A 16188-nucleotide genomic window follows, 5' to 3' on the forward strand; every position below is an offset into this window, starting at 1 on the left:
AAATACAAATGGAAATTTGCAGCCGTGGCAATAGTAAAATAGGTTTTACAACTTTTTAGTTTGGCAAAAGATGTAGAATGTAAATACAGTATAGTAAATACTTTAATCACTACATCACTGACAGGCCTTAAACGTTTATGATCATTTCAGATTCAGACCTCTTCTTCTCTTGCCTGCTGGAGAACCTTGTGAAGCCTGATGGCAGTGTTTCACAACCATCTCATTATTCCTCTGCTGGAACCTGAAACTGACTATTCTAGTTTAAGAGACTCACAGGAAGGTAGAGGAAACGGGAACGAGTATACAATAGAGATGTTAAATGAAAGAGAAAGAGATACAGTATAGCAGGGATATTAAAACATTCAGGCAAATTGTCTTTGCATAAGGATGCAGAACTCAGTCCATGTGTTCAGATCTCTGGTATAATGGTAAATACCAGTCAGATTGAAATGGAAATTCCTGTGGTCACCGGGGGATGAATGCTGATCATTTTGGTAAGGCCCCCAACCTTTATCTAGTGCCTCAAAAGACACTCTATGACCTTTTTTCTGGTTCCAACCTTTGGACAAGCTTTACCCCTGGTGCCATTTCTAGTGAGGCAGTTGCTGTATTTTTGCTCTGTAATGAACATCTACTTCTAGGGGATGCTAGTGGGGCTCAAATGTTTCAGTATGCTCAAACGAACTAGGCTATATGATGTGTTGTACGACCACATAGAAAGCCAAAGAGTTATACCTGCTCTGAATGGCCACAATCATAGGTGTGAAAAGCCCATCTTCAAGAACTCTGTCTGTGAACTCTGTGTCTCTGTAGTGTCAATACAATTAATCATAAAAATGTCTATAACATTATTATAGTCTCTCCTCAAAGCCATTCCTAGTATTGTTAACATGAAAAGTAGTGGTGTGAAGAATTTTAAAAAGAAGAGCTACTTTCGCAACTCAGCACGCCTGTGGAAATCGCAGCATAATGTGGGCATAATCTTCTGATTGTCTTGTTTTGGAAAGAACAAATAGTAGGATGCATTAGAAACAAGGTTTTAGATACTGTTAAGGCCTGTTCACAACAGAAGTTCATCCACATGTCCTTGTGAAATAGCTGATAATAGAAGCTTAATGATGTAGGGACTACTTGCAGGATTAGTTAGTGAACTACTGTCGCTGGTGAGCAAACCACTAACAAGCTAGTCAGTGTGGAACATGCAGGTAGTGCTCCAAAGGGACAATATGTTTGCACAGTTTATTCATGAGACTTCAGTATTTGTACCTTCAACTCCTGTCTCATAAAAGTCTAAAAAACATACCTCTTCTGTGGAGCACTTTCACTTAGAGGATGGTGCAACACAGCTAACAAGCTACAATAGCTTCCTCTGTTTTGGACTCTTCATTTCCTCTCAAATGTCAGATGGTGTTGAGATGGCTTACTACAACTTTGCATGACAAAGTTCAAAAAATTTTGATACGAAGGATTTTCACTGATTTACTTCACCCCCGTAGCCAGTTCCCCTTGTGGTGATTTCATTGAAGTGAACTGATTTTGCTGTGAAATGTCAGAGAGTCCCTGTACCCAGGGATTGTTAGGATTACATCACTGAATTGGACACAAAGTAGGCCTAGAGATCTTTTACCCAACTCTGTAGAATTAAATTAAAAAAAACAAATTAAAAATAAATGTGTTCTCAGTCAACACAAGATAAATAATGAAAGCCACAAACAGAGTGTACCAATTGCATACTGAGCTGAACAAGTTTGTAAGTTGGTCTAAGTAAATGGAGGATATAACCTTTTGGCTGTCTCTCTCTAGTTTGACAGGATGATGGATTGTTGCGTTGTAACATGGAGAGCTGAGCCCTGGGGGTAAGCAGCACAACAGAGCTGGATAAATCACTGGCAGGGAAAGATGACAGTTACCTCAGACGCAGATCTACCTCTATACAGAAGCAGATCTGCTCTGTTCTCTAGGTCAGCTGTAGAGCCTCACATGTAAACATATGAAGCGACACACATGTAATTACACATGTTAACACACAGTGTAATTAGAGTGCTATTACAGCAGGAGAAGTCAGTTATCATGAGCCTACAGCTATAAGCTCTTAACACAACATCCTGCCTGCGGTCTCATCTCCGGAGCCGTGAGAGTGGTGAGGGACATTCATGCCTTTACACATACACACTTAGACACACGGAAGCCTTTTCCTCCTGTGCGTTGAAACATCCGGCACCGTGCTATGCGATAGGGATACTTGTCATTGCGGCGAACCCAGAGCAGTGGGGATGAAAGATAACTGCATATCCAGAGGGCCCGGGGTTACTGCCAGAGGCCTGATCAGAGGAAGGAGAGGCGTGAGAAAATGGGTGAGAGAAGGGCGCAGGCCAGTGAGAGGTGTGGGAAGACGAGTTACATTGCTGCAGTACGCATGGCGCGATAGTGGTGCAACAGCTGCGAGCAGACAGGCTGACTTCTCTAAACGGAACTGGAAGGATTTAACCCCCCGACAGCCCCACTGATGGTTACTGCCCACCTGTTCATGCTCTTATACAAACATTCCTTTTGATCGGCGCTTTTCAAAGAGGACAGCCAGGTCCCACAAGGGTCCAGGGAGGGGGGGGGGTTCAAGAGGTCTCAGCAATACTCTGTGAGTTCTTGGTAAAGTTGCAGAGAGTTCAGGAGTCCAAGAAGGGGCAGCAAAGAAGGTGTTTCAGAAAATCCAGACAAGATTACATGGGTTTTGCTTCCAGGTGTTAGATTATTGGTTATTGACGCGATTGGTTTGGAAGGATTAACCTTTTACCACCCACTGTTCACTGTTATGTGTCCATTAGAGTCTGGTAGATTCTATTTTCAGAGCGAATGTTCTGTTGTGAAAATCTGGTTTTGTTGAGCAGTTGTTTTTTTTTTAAGTAATCAGCCTACAAACCATCAAAGCAAAAATCAGCTATTTGAGTGATTGTTCAGGAAGAATGCAAAAACACATGTAATTAATCATTAAAGCTCTTAAAATGTTACACGATAAAAAACATCTAACTACCACTAAAACACAAAGAAAGTTTGCTAATGATAACGCAGAAAGTAAATATGCCGAATACGATCTTGGAAGTGGTTGTGTCAGGCTTTATGAGCTCCTCATAAATGTGAGTGTTTGAGAAATGTGTAGTGAGCTGTGTGAACCTATTAGGAGAGACTCTGACTTGTGTTCACAATGTATTTCATACAGCCAGAGATAGTGACTGGAGGTTAAAACATAAAAGGTGGAAGTTACCCCTTAATCCATCCTTGATCGTGCATGATAGCAGTAATTTGTCATGTGTTGATTAAAAGTGCAGCTTCTGTCAGGTCCAATCAAAAATTATGCTTGTGTTTATACAGACCTCAGACTAGTGGGGGTTCACTTTATAAATTGTCCCTGTAATAGGTTTAGCACTTCAGGATGCTGAGAATAATATAGTTGAAGGAAGAGCTTTTTAAAAAAAATGAAAAAGTTGACATAATTCAGTTCCGAAATTCAGAACAACAGCCATAACCCTGGCTGTTCAAGTGTTAAAAAATGTCTGATCTCAGTTCCACCCACAATCCCCATTATTCCTCCCTTCTTCCCCCATATACTCACAGTGAAAAGAGCAGCTCTAAATGCTGGGCTGTAACCTGAGTCTGGGCAGCTGCACTCTGTAGTGAAGTTGAGGCCTTTTAACAGATCACTGCTTCATTCTGGAGGAGAGAGAGAGAGCACAGTACTTCCTGCTGTGATTTAGTCTATAATATGTGAATCTGTTCTCATGAGAAATTCATTTTTATGTATACTGTTTAAAAATGAATGCCATCCTTTTGTGGCTATATGTGAAATCTTCTCTAAATGGAGTGAAAAAGTGTAGTGAAGCCTGCGAGTTAGCTCAGGCAGACGACTCAAGTTGTACCGCTACACCAACATGGCACAGTGAGGTCTGCTCTTGCGACATGCAGATGTGTGACTAACTTAGATGAGGTGTCATGAAGGCAACACACACTTGCATCATTGCAGATTTATGGGCTTTACCTCATCAGGATACACAACTGTCCTATTTCCACATGTCAGAGCACATCGACTTTGCAGAAAAGCAGCAATTTTTTATCACATTCACACCCTATCAGCACATCCTGGCCTCATCTGTATGTATAGCACTTTGGGTGTGTGGTACAGGCGTCAAGTGACGCAACGCTACGCAACGTAGCCAATTTGTGTGGAACTTTAGTAAGATGTTGTTACACCACAATCCTCCAGAACAGCTTCAGTGCTGTCATAGACCAAAGTCTTTCTACTCTACTGGAGAGATGAACAACAATGCTCCGAAAGATATTCCCTCATTTGGTGATTTGATGATGGTGGTGGTGTCGAGCGCTGTCTGACAAAACATTCATGCTCATCCAAACGTTCAGTGACTCATTGTGCCGTGTTTGGAAGCATCTACATTTGTTATGCATTTTTACTCATTTATTCAGGTTTTTACTTTAATTTGTCACCCAAATCACTCTCTGCCAATGTTACGGCTGCATTGCTACTTTGCAAACACTGCTGCTGAAGATGCTATTGCTACTAATGTAGAATTCCCTAAACCATGTCTCCACCCAGGTATTCACCTAGGCTCTAATTCCAAGTTCACCTGGGAGGAAGTTTACGACCGTCACTCCCTATTTCTCCCTGTAGTTAGCTTGATGTTATCATTGAGGGGAGTGACGAGGTCAGACTGCCAAATACAAACTGTGTCTCACATGAGGATTTGTTGCTTTCCTTTGTTATATATGATAATAAATTGAACATCTTTGGCTTTTGGGCTGTTATTCAGATTAAACTTAACTGAAAAGGTGAGATTGCAAAAAAATTGTAATCTCTAGTTAGTAATATTTTGTAGGATACGGTACAAAACCAAGCAAATAAAAAAAGGAAACAAGCAAAGTAGTAATAAAAAAGGAATACAGCAAAAGAGGCTAGGTTTGAACATGTGCTTCCTACATACAGGAGAGATAGTGTTCTATAGTATTGCGAGCAAAGCTCCTTTGAACTAAGCAAAGAAAGGGAGAAGGGTGATGAGTGGGGAGGAGGTGTCTGAGGAGGTAGCGGGGCAGTGGGAGGGAAGGTGGAATAAAGAATGGGTGAAGGAGAGGCTGGGACAGAGCATATCAGATGACAGGGCTTCCTCTAGCAGGAGATGACCTGTCTAGGAAACCACTCATTTCTGCTCAGGTACAGGGCCTTCACTCCACTCTGATAAGAGCCTGCTAGTGTCAGTGACGGGCTCCAACACCTGTTCATTCAAGCGGCGGAGCGGAAGACAGACAACAACAGACAAGCTCAGACTAGCATTGACTGGCTTGTCAGGCCTCACTTACTAATATAGGGGTGCAGTGCATAGGTGGTCACATTGTTTATCTCTACTCTCCTTCCTCTTTTGTAATACTGCTTATTTTCTGTCTGCACAGCCACTAATCATTTAAATGCAAACCCAGCAGGTATACTTTCTGTAACATCCTGGAAAACATTCATTTGTTGCGTTTACTGTACTGAAAAGTCAGCTTTGAAGGTGCATGCAGAGCGAAAAACAACAGAAAGATGAGCGTCTGTGTTGGCGTCAGCAGCAACATGTGTTGCGTTTATGTGCATGTTTTAGTATTTATTTCATTTCTATTAAAAGAGTACTCCACCAATCTAGCATTGTACTCCTATGACATTGTCAGACTCACAATGGACAGATAAAAAGGATCAAAAGTGATTCAGCAGAACTGGAGGTATTGTCCCGCCTAAATTACCCACAATGCAACTCGACTGTATAGATTGAGGTCTGTTATGCTATAGTGGCCGATGCCTCCAGCAGAGATGAAGAGCAGGCTCCACACCCCCAGCTTAGCCTTTTTTTTTTTTTTCCTTTCTCAAACTTGTAGTCTTCAGCTCCAACTGACGCCGACTCACGTGACATCACTTGAGGCAGTTTATCAGATTTCACGACACTCCCTCTGGAGCCACAAAAAGCCTTTATGCTACTTTTTTTTTTTTTCACACATGCGGTAGTACTCCCAAGACATGTAAACAGACTTTGATTTATGATTTTTGTTTTATGGAGCATTTTTTGCCTTTTTTTTGGACAGTTGATAGTGAAGAGACAGACAGGAAATAAGGGGAGACAGAGAGGGCCATGACATGAAACAAAGGGCCCCAGACGGAGTCAAACCAAGGATGTGACACGGCTGTAAACATTTGGCTGCCAGGGAGCGTAAACAGATGATGATGCTTCAGTTTTTCTTGCATTTCTGTTAACGTCGGTGTTTTCATGTTGCTGTCTTTTACAGTATGGTGTATTTTGGGGCATATTTTTTTTCATGTCTGCGCTTTTGCTTTGTATGTGTTTTGTCCTCAGGGACCATGGCGGTTTCTCGGTCGCTGACAGAAAGGAATGCTGACATTTAAAGGACAGGCTAACAATTTTTCAAGTCTGTCTTAAAACAATGGTCAGTTGCCCACGTGAACATTGAAACATGTTAAACATTCCTCCACTTACTATCCTTCCACTGCAGCTCGACAGGGAAATTACAAAAAAAGACAGTTACTTTGGAAAATATCCATTTGATTTGACTAACTCAGACCGCTGGAGTCTCATATTAGCTTCAGATAAACCTTTGAATATGTTTTGCATGGGGGGAGGACTGTGGATTTTGTTCCCCATCACTTACATTGAAAGCACGTTAGGAAGGGATTTTTTAATGTGCTGTATGAACAGGAAGAACGATTACAGCGAGCAAAACCTGTTTCAGTGTTCATATGGGCACCTGACTGTTGTTTTAAGACAAACATTAAAAAATAGTGAAACTATCCTTTGAGAGGACATTATCGCTCACTAAACAGAGGCCAGTTATCTCACAATTATTACAAGAATAAGATGAAATACTATTAATAATGTTATTAATTTGTGTCCAGGGCTGTACCACCACATGTCTGCTTTACAGAAAGTTAGTGATGCAGCGTGCATGGTTTATCACAGCTGCATCCTCAATCATCCAGACATAATGGAGGCTGGAGGAGGAGGACCCAGTGTTTTCCTAACAGGCTGTCATTACTGTCACTGTCAGATGATCAGATATACTGTCTGCTCCTCAGACAGTCTACGGCCCCTCACTCTCCTGCAGGGCTAATGACACAGTTCCATTAACCTCTGACAGAGACAAACACAGCCTCTGTCTGCTCTGTGTGAAGGAGGATGTCATCAGTTTACAAGCTAAACATGAGCTGGACGAGGCCGATCAGGCACGTCTGCTTGCTGTCACGCTGATGTAAAGACAACAACTTTTTACTCGAGGCATCTTAAAAGCCATATTCCACTTATTTATCCAAATGAAATTTATTCTAAATGGACAAAGGCTGCTCTAGTTAACATTTTGGTGGTCTTAAAGATAAACATATTAGTATAATGACATGATTTTGTGATAGCATGAATGTGTTTATACATTCCCTTGGTAGTCACTGCGTCTGGCTGTTTGTTTGTCAAGAAATATTTCCAGCACATAACTCCTTTTAAAACCACAAACTGTCATTTAACATTTGTGTTTGTGTACAGATTAAACAATCAAGATAAAACATGTTAATCAGGGAGCTTTAGAGGTGTTAGAAAGTGTGTTTTTGAACTTTGGGCAGAGCCAAGCTAGCTTTTTCTCACTGCTTTCAGTCTCTATGCTAAGCTAGGCTAACCACATCCTGATTTCATGCATCTCTCTAAAAATAAACTTGCTAACATGCAGTTTAAATGCCACCACATGAGAATTAAGACTGAAATCTGTCATTTAGATTTTTTTCTTAAAAAAACATAATTTTATGTCTGCAGGGTTAAGTGTTATTATGATGGTTTAATGTTTCTCTGAATAACAGCCCCCTCCCTTCCCATCTGACAACGCCGGTCTGTTCAAACCAGAGCCATTGCATAGTAAGAGATGCATTTTCCATCAATTTTATAGTTTATCAAAATGAAATCAAAAGGAAAAGTGGATAAACTTCTAAACTTTTGCAGCGAATAATTCAAATAAGTGACTTGAACACAGTCTACCGATGGAAGATCCAGCGAAGAAGACAACAGGGAAAGAGACAAATCATAAAAGACGAGGTGATTATTGGCTCAGAACATCACGAGATGTGATTCTTCGATTATGAAGGATTTCATAGGATACGAGGAAGACAAAAATAAAATGACACTGCAAGTCATATTCCCTCATTAAAAGGGCGGGCCAAAAAAGGTAACATTTATGTTTTCCCATCCCATCGTAATAAGATGTTTTCCAATTTAGACTTCCCACGTTTCACCGTAAATGAATGCAGCATTAAACTGCCCTTTAAACTGTGATGTCATGCCCTTTAGCAGCAATGTGTCCATGGGGCAATCATAAGGATCAAAGAACGCAAATGAAAAATCAGCCTTGATGTTAGTTTGGATTTTGAATCTCTCTCACAAAAAAAAAAAAAAAAACCTGTTTACTTTCCAATCTGGAACATTTTCATAGGTAAACACTGATAACGTTGATTCTGACCCAACAACCTGCTAGTAAATACACATACTTTGCGGCTGCGCACACACACACACACTTCTACACATGCACACATAAAATATCAGTTAGCTTTGGGGAACTTGTGAGGGATTATCAACATCAAAGTCAATAGAAATGTCAGCCTGGCTATCTTTGGAAATGCCAGCAACCCTTTGCATATCCGTACCACACAACCAATACCACACACACACACACACACTGACACACACACACACACCTGCCCCTAGCAGAGGAGGTGATTAAAGCTGCTCTGGCGAGTGTGGCTTTTGATCTCCAAACATACTGGAAAGCACTTAAAGGCAAAGCCCAGTTAAGCAGCAGAAACAGATGACATCACACCCAATCAGGGTCTCCCACAGCCCCTCGGGGCCCCTCCCTGCAGCACTATCAACTAGATTAACAGGATTAAGCAAATACACCCGGCTCAGGTCGGCAGTTGGGCAGAATGTATTAGTAATATTGGGGCATTTTCAGGTCATCTGAATGAGGTGCATGGACTATTAGGAGGTAAGCACAGTCTGATGATGGAGTGGATGATCCGGTGAGCGCTTATGCTGAATGTCTGTGTGACTTCAGTGACGAAACTAGATCAAGAAATCCTAAATATGTTTCTGTTATCACTTAAAAAAAAGCTTCCAAAGTTGTATATATTTTTGCCTGCTAGTGGTGGAATTATGGGTAGATCCCTCTGTCTGTCAAAGAAAAGACTCCAGCGCAGGATTATATCAACTCTGATTGCTATGAAATTCATCTTATACATCTCCACATGATGATATCTAAAGAATATCCTACAGTGCAACAGTCAGGTGAAAATTCCCATTCTTTACAGCTGTTTATATTGCAATGATTGTGTATGGGAGAGACAGTTCTTTGGGCCCTAGTGACCTGCAATTTTAACTGTGTCCACTATGCAAAAATGACCACACAATCCAGAACTGTTTCTGCTGACTCACTTCAGAGAATAAACCCTTTTGATCTGGGTATCAACACTTTATATCAAGTAGCATCTACTACGACTGAAGTCTGCGTTGAAGTGCCTTAAAATGCTACCGATGGCTGCCAGATGCTCCAACTTCTCTCTAGAAAAACTAAGCCAATAATTTCTTAAGTGAGTCATTATGGTCTCAATTGCTAAATTCAGTCAGTCTAATAAGTGCGCTGGTGGTCATTTTGGAAATTATTGCTCCCTTAAGATTTGAAGTAGCTTTAATGCCTGCCGTGTGGGCGTTGACTGGCAGCTGTGATTGACAGATCACTCACCTGCTGCTGTCTCCAGTTTGTGGATTCGTGCTGTCTCAGACCTTTGGAGTTGCTGTTTAAAGAATAAACAGATTTTTCTCCAGACACAGTTTATGTGTTTGTGGTTCAGAAGTTACACTAACAAAACCCTCAGAGGATGCTGTCATGCGATATTTCACTAGGTATAATGTTACTTGATTATGAGACCTGCCCTGTTAGCACAATTTAGCTAAAGTAGCTAACGTTAGCCCAAGTGTGCAATGCTCTGTAAGTTAGCATTAGCTTGAGTCCAAGGTAGTGGGGCATGTTTCCACAATGTGAAAGGCAATACCCCACACTCCTTATTTGGAAGGTCTTGCCTCCAAATGGAAAAGATGGCGCCGACCATAAGCTGCAACTCTGTGCTTGAAAGCTGCTCCAGTGTAAACCAATGGGTGACATCACACTTCACTATATACATTTTTATATACAATCTATGGTTTATACACAACTGTCAAGGCTTTAAAAAGAGCAAAAGTATATTGTCAGTATCTTGTTCTGGTTGTTCTATGGTTCTGTCATTATATTACATGGTGAAAGGCATGGCAAGATTATTTGTATAACACTTTTAAATAACAAGGCAATACAAAGTGCATCACACAGACAAGATATAAAAGAAACGTTAGGTGACGTTAAAAGACACAAAAATAGGATTTAAATAGAATCAAATCAAAGATGGAGGTAAGTGAAAATTGAATAGAACAGAATTAACAGAAAAATAAAAAGCTACAGTGTAAAGGGAGATGTGAATAAATACCACCTAATTAAACAATAAAATAAATTTGCAGCATATAAAAGCTGCAATGTAACATTACATTAACAGCCTCTACTGTATGTGTTGGTATTGGGGCTTTAGTCTTTTTGTCTGGCTCGTGTCAAACTCAAGGCCAGCGGTCCGAATCCGGCCCGGCACCTCATTTATGTGTCCCGCGAGAGCTTGCAAAGAATAGAATTTTGGCAACATGTGTTGGTATGTATGTGTATATATGTGTGGGTATGGGTCATCTCAGGTGTTCAGCAATTACTGGCTCTAAAATGAATTTGATTTTGAGTCTAAAACCTGTGAGAACGTTTATATAGGTGGATTCTGGTCCACATCTGGCGATTAACAATTTAATCCTGACTAGGATCAAAATTTAACCGCAACCTGACCCAGACTGCTTTTGAGAGACACATCACTATGTCGTCACCTCAGCTGTCATCATTCAGCTGCCACTAGTCGCCACAGTTAGCAAGTTTGTTGAATAATGTAGGAGGTCTGGTTGATAAAATAAAATGCTAGCTGTACAATTTATCACAAATTGTAAATTGTACAGAAGAATAAGTCTTTTACTCTCATGAATAAAAACATTCATGTGATATTAGCAGTATATTCAGTTCTGTGCACTATTAAACAGTACATTTTTCCCCTTTAAGTATTGTTTAACTGAATTGAACTGTTGCATGTGGTGATCTGATGTCTAATGACTTTTGACCTCAGGATGTTTTCGGTATACCTCATTAAAAGCCGTGACATTTCTGTGAATGTGTGTTGTGTTTTAAGTCTGATGGGAGTAAAAGCCCATAAAGCTTTCAGAGAGACAATAACAGAGCCTGAAATGGATCCATCAGACCTCATCGTCTCCTCCCTGTTTACTACACACTGAGGAGGAAGCTTTGCTGACCTCTGAACTCCGACTCACTCATCTCCATCGGCAGACTGGTAACAGGAGACAACAGAGCTTCTCAGTCAGTCCTGGGACCAGCGCTGCCTGAGGCTACCAGCCCCAACACAACTCATCTCCCATGTCCCCCCCTGCAGCTGCCCTATCACCCCCCACCCTGCACTTCCCTGGGCAAAAGAGGAAACAGTCAGAATGGATGACTTTGTTTAAATCCCCCATTCCCCCCCACCGCCCCCACCCAGCCCCGCCTCGCCTCAGGTATCAAAACACATGGAGCTCCTTTATGGAAACTTGAGCTGTTAAGTCTTAATTAAGAGAACTCATACAGAGACAAGCACACACACGCACACACTCTAACATTACCAAACTCTAAATATACAGTATTACCTGATAATGTTGTTCTTAAGACAGAAAACAAAGTAAAATTGTTGAAACATATTATTACAGAAACATAACGGATGTACTTAATCATATTAGTACTGGTTCATTTTTCTTACTTTTATTTTTATCTCTGCCAGGCCTGAAGGGGATGATATGTTTGGTCATGTATATACGTTCAGTCCTGGCTGGGCTAAAAACAAGTCTGTTGCAGGCCATAATTTGGCCATCCATAGAAAAGTTTGGTCTTATCTTGAAGCGGAGCATCTGCAGATTCATTCCATACCTGATGTGTTATGATCCACTAAAGTTTGACATGATACGAGATGAATAAATCCCTGTTTCTGATATCTTTGCTACCATCTTGACTCTACCAGTGGTTCCCCTCTATTCATTCTGCTGCAGAATTATGAAAATTTCACACCATCATTAATATCAGTGGGCTACTAATGATTTTCACTCGCACAGTGTGTGAGCATGAAAACACCCTACGTTATTGTGGAATTGTTCTGAGTCATCGACTAGTGCATCAAATCCCAGAATCCTCCCACTCCTCATTCTTCAAAGGACATCTACGTGAAAGGTGCTGTTATAAGAGTAGTGTAGCTCCTTTAAGGAACAGGGCAGTGCACAATGTGTGTGTGTGTGTATAGTGAGTGTGTGGTTGAGCATGTGTGAGAGAGCGAGTGGCAGAAAAGTGACGGTGGATGCGAGCAGAGCAGAGGAGGTTAGCAGTAAGTTGTCAGTCTGGTAGTAAATGTACTGTACAGACTACAGTGTGTCAGTTAATACATGCTGCAGCTTCTCAAGACCAAGAAAAGTCTCAACTGTTGTTTCCCCAACCCCCCTCCCTCCCCCCACGCACAGCCACCGCCCAAAAGCAGTCAGCCTGGAGGAAACATTGCTGTTAGTTACTCTACTGAGTGCATTTTTCTATTCTATTATATGAACACTTTGAAAAACTGAAATTTGACAACTAGACGCAACATTTTAAATACAATACAATCATTTTTAAACATGGGACACTAGTCCCATGTTTTTATAAAATTCAGTTGCACTAAGCCCACTAATAATACTCAGCCTGTGAAGATATTTGTATAATATCTGTGGCTCTAATGTCTGAGAAAATAACCCTGATGATGTCATCAATTATCCTGGTTTGGGCTTGTAGAGTACAAATGTATAACAGAGTGCATTACAAAGTGGGGCAATGGAGTTTGAAAGATGTGGGCATCTACCAGGCAGGGAGAGTAAATGATGTAACTGCTTGCATTATTGGAAATATAGGATCCAGTGTTTTTGAGCTTGCACCATACTAGAGACTAAAGGTTAGGATATCTCAGCCTCAGCCAGGCTGTCATCCAGCCTTATTGAAGAGCACACTATATTGCTGAAGTGCCCCTTTAATAATAACATACCTACATGATAGCTTTAATTGTATTATATTTGCTTTTTTTAAATTTATACACAGTTTGTGTGTATAACAAACATTTTGTAATTATTAGCACTTTCCCCATCTTGATGTTTAAATTGAGTACTCCTTATGGTTTGCTTAGTTTTAATCCTTCTTCTCGCCCCTGGTGGCAGAGTCCAATATTCACTCTCTAGACTCTCTAAATGCTCCACTATGTTCACCAGCTAGTCGTTATCTTTGGCTGCTGTTTGGTGCTGAGCAGAAACTGTGAAAACAGCTGCCTGCTGTTGCTGGAATCAGGGTTGATGAGAGAGGTGAAGCGGAACCAAAATAGTAAAGTTTCAGGGCGTAAAACCAAAACAATGAGCTAAAAGATGGTAAAACACTTCGTAGAATTGAAAGGGCCTAAAGAATCAGGTCATGATTCTCTATGGGTTCATCACCACAAGCAGCACCTTACACATTGCACACAGTCATTTGATCAGTTGTTCATAGAAAAATACTGATTGGTGCAGATTTTTAAAAAAAGCCTGGATAAAAGCAATAAAGTAGTGTTACATAAATAAAGTAATAAGTAAATAAATATCGCATTCACAGAAAGACACAGTAAAATGACCAGTAAAGTCCTAGTTCCAGTCATCCTGAGCCCAACCATGGTTGGAAAGTCCTGCAGCCCGCTGTGTGAAATGTGTGGCTGCTGTGAGAGTTTTTGGAGAACATAATTGAATCCAGGAAGCTGGGAAACCCAAATCCTGCCAGCGTGGTTAACAGTTCAAGCAGCTTTGCCATGACACTGCATGGAGCAGTGGCCCAGCTCCTTGCTTAATTAAAATGGATGATGAGAAATTGCTTTACAGCAGTAGTCATGGCAGGTTTAAATACAGTCTACAGCATTAAAACCTCAGCTTCAGCATGTGTTTGCTATAAGGGCTGAGCAGAGAGTTTCAACAGCTCACATCCAGTATCTTTTTAATGCTTTAAACAGAGGAAAGATACTGGAAAAATGACTGTAAAGTACTTTTTTTCTGTTTAGTTGCATCAATAACCCCTAATCATTTCCATGGCAAGAATATTCTGTCAGTAAAACCTTAAAAAACAGAATATGATATGACAGATATGTTACTGTAATATCCAACATTGCTAAATGTCTTGGTGCATTGATTTAACAGCATGTACTGTTAGCTTGTGTAAATGAACAGCACATGGCAGAATGTAGCTTCAGATATGCAGATAATACAGACACCCAAACAGCGGTGCACTGTAGATCCTTTTGAAGTAGGGCTAAACAATTGATTGAAATTTTATCGAAATCGCAATATGGCCGACTGAAATATTTGTTAAAAGTGAAAGGTGTATCAAAATACCATTTTAAATTAAATATCGTCATGGTGCAGAGATGTCCTTGTCTACACATCGTATTTTACAGACTTAAGAAAACATCTGTGTTTTGAACAGATCCCCACAAAAATCACACCGTAATCATTTTGTTTTTCAATGGAAAATGAGAATAAGGATGTAAAAATTATAATTCCCTCTAATATCACAAATTATATCGAATATTGCAATATCAAAAAATAATAATTGCAATTAGATTTTTTTTTCAACCCCATTTTAAAGCCAGAACTTTAACAGTCTTTTATCAAACTCAGAAGTGCAGATCAACTCATTGTGGCATTTGGAGGTTTCTTGGTCCTTTATAGCCACCAATTTTAAATTTTTGGTGCCCACATAAAGCTGATATTTGTCTTGCTGCTGGCCGAAGCATGTTGCCGACAGCAGGAGCGAAACATTGACTGACTACTCTCATGGAAAACTAGCCAGCCACATAAGTCCCCACTGTCGACTCTCCCCCACTTCTCCCTGAAAAATCGCTTTTTAACTTTTGGTTTGTGAGTTGTCTCCTCTTGTGTAGGCATACTGACATCAGCTGCTCTCTTTACACCCGCAAAGTAATGCCACATTGTTGTTAAATAGTCTGTCAGATAAGGCTGGAGGTTCTCTCTGGCTTTCTTCTTCTTCTGATGAAATTTGCAGCAGACTAGATGCCGGTGTCTGGTAGGATGAGAAGATTCACCGGTATTTGGCCAGTAGCTGGTGCTAATTTCTATCCCTGACTTAAACATCAGGCAACTTTGGTTTAACGGAACTTAAAACAGTCAACAAGCTGGAGGAAAACACCTTAAAACCTCAGAGTCGGGGTCAGAACACTGAAATGTTGTGATTATTGTCTACACTATGGGTGTTTCCAAAGTAACCCATGGACATTTTTGAGGTATTATTGTGCGTGGTGTGCAGGTCGTCGTCTACTCATGAACCAGGAGGTATGCTGATACTGTTTAGTGCTGGGCGGCTCTAACTGGCTGGAGAGACCTGGAAAGATCCTCTGACCCTGAGGGTGGAAAAATATCAAATGAACAGGCTCATTTTACAACTGGATAATGAGAGGAAATGGTGCTGGCACAGTTTGATTCAGACTTCCTTCTCTTTATAAATGGTCTAATCTAGATATATGGGTAATTGGCTCGTTGAGTGAGTGCAGAGATTTGGGCTGAGGTATTGTGCCAGTGGCCCAGGTCTCAGGTTTCAACAGGAAGATGGATAAATGAGTTTCCCGTCATTGTAAGTGTGCAGAGCCTCTGGGCCTGTGCGCCAAACAAACACAATAATCTAACAACACCAAAGACTGGATAGGATCGCCCAACACCAATACAGGATGCTCATATACTAATACAGGAAAACTAAACCAAACAATGCAAACATGCATTTGTAACCTCTTAATCTCCTTGTATTACCCTGAAAATTTACCATTAAGTTTCTTTAAATTTAGGGGGGAAAAACTATATGATGGTATAAATATGTAAAATAAATGACTTTACCCACTGTAGTAGAAACATTTCT

This window comes from Thunnus thynnus, chromosome 10, assembly GCF_963924715.1.
Source record: "Thunnus thynnus chromosome 10, fThuThy2.1, whole genome shotgun sequence".
In the NCBI taxonomy this organism is placed as follows: domain Eukaryota; kingdom Metazoa; phylum Chordata; class Actinopteri; order Scombriformes; family Scombridae; genus Thunnus; species Thunnus thynnus.